Consider the following 1172-nt stretch of genomic DNA (forward strand, 5'->3'; position numbering starts at 1 on the left):
TCAAATTTTGCCTCCAAGTTCAGGTTCACCTGATTTCAGAAAAAGAAAAAGTGTCCACTTATACCCCCCTTTTTTACCACCATCTTTGTGCACTTACCCATTATATTATATAATTCACATTCGAAAAGTTAAAATAAAAATGAACTATAATTGAATTATTCTTGTTTACCTCATCTCCACGTTTTCTCTTCAGCTTTGCAGGACTCTTGATGTATGTCTTCGGTAGAGGAGGTATGTTTTCAATATTTTCATACACAACCTACATATGTTCACAAACATGACATTGATACAAGTTAGAATATAACTGTCACTGATAATAAAAAATTATATCTACTAAACACAAAATAAAATAAACACAGATGTACTCGAGGCATCTCTTCTTCTTCATCTTCAGGTATACTGGGTGTAGTCAACAAGGATGTGAAGCCAAGAAATCTCTGTACATATACACAACAAGTATATCAAACTATCAATCTATGTCTAGATGTGTATAATCACTATAAGTTATTTAAACTATTCATTCAATCATATTTGCATTCAATTACCTTTCTCTTGTCTCCAACTACACTACCAGATCCTAAATCACACAACCCCACACTTGTGCTGCTTGTACCCTACAAGAGTAAAATAAGATATACATGCAAGTTACTACATAATCTAATTAATACCAATATAAATGATGAGAATGTATGTACAATAAAATACAAACGAATAGGTGCAATAATATATGTACCATCAAGCTAGCGAGACAATATGGTTACCTGGAAGGGTGAGGAGGATCTCCTTAATGATGCCAGATCGATCATTTTCATGATTCAATATAACTGTACTCCAAATATTATAAATCGATAAAATAATGATTAATAATATAACTTGGAGGGATATTTCCACTTATCATGGTGTTAGTACCATTAATGAAAAGATGAATGCCACCTTTTCCCACGTTTTCTGGGTATTTGGGGTCACTTCGAGAAAGGTTTTTCTTGTAACTTTCTGTAACTCTCTATTTTCTGTTTTGAGCTGTGAAACCATGGGAGGTAACAGGCATCACTATGAGCCTAGTAACTATAAGGAGTGGAAAAAAAGGAGGATATTTGGAGCATCTTGTAGCAGGTCGGGTTTACGAAGTATATGGAGAGACTCCATGGGAGGGATGCCAAAATCACTAATTT

The 1172-nt window shown here is 34.0% G+C and overlaps 1 long non-coding RNA gene across 1 annotated transcript in view; it reads right to left on the bottom strand.

Moving 5' to 3' along the window:
* The window catches only part of LOC131060367 (uncharacterized), an 820-nt gene extending 210 nt beyond the window's left edge, over window positions 1-610 (bottom strand). Inside the window, exons 1-4 of the long non-coding RNA XR_009110335.2 lie at window positions 546-610; window positions 366-437; window positions 170-259; window positions 1-29 (exon numbers count right to left, since the gene is read on the bottom strand). The exon at window positions 1-29 is cut by the window's left edge and continues 210 nt beyond it. This is a non-coding gene — a long non-coding RNA (uncharacterized LOC131060367). The remainder of the gene's footprint in view (window positions 30-169; window positions 260-365; window positions 438-545) is intronic.
* Between the last annotated feature and the right edge of the window lie 562 nt (window positions 611-1172).

This window comes from Cryptomeria japonica, chromosome 8 (assembly GCF_030272615.1).
Source record: "Cryptomeria japonica chromosome 8, Sugi_1.0, whole genome shotgun sequence".
Classification (NCBI taxonomy): domain Eukaryota; kingdom Viridiplantae; phylum Streptophyta; class Pinopsida; order Cupressales; family Cupressaceae; genus Cryptomeria; species Cryptomeria japonica.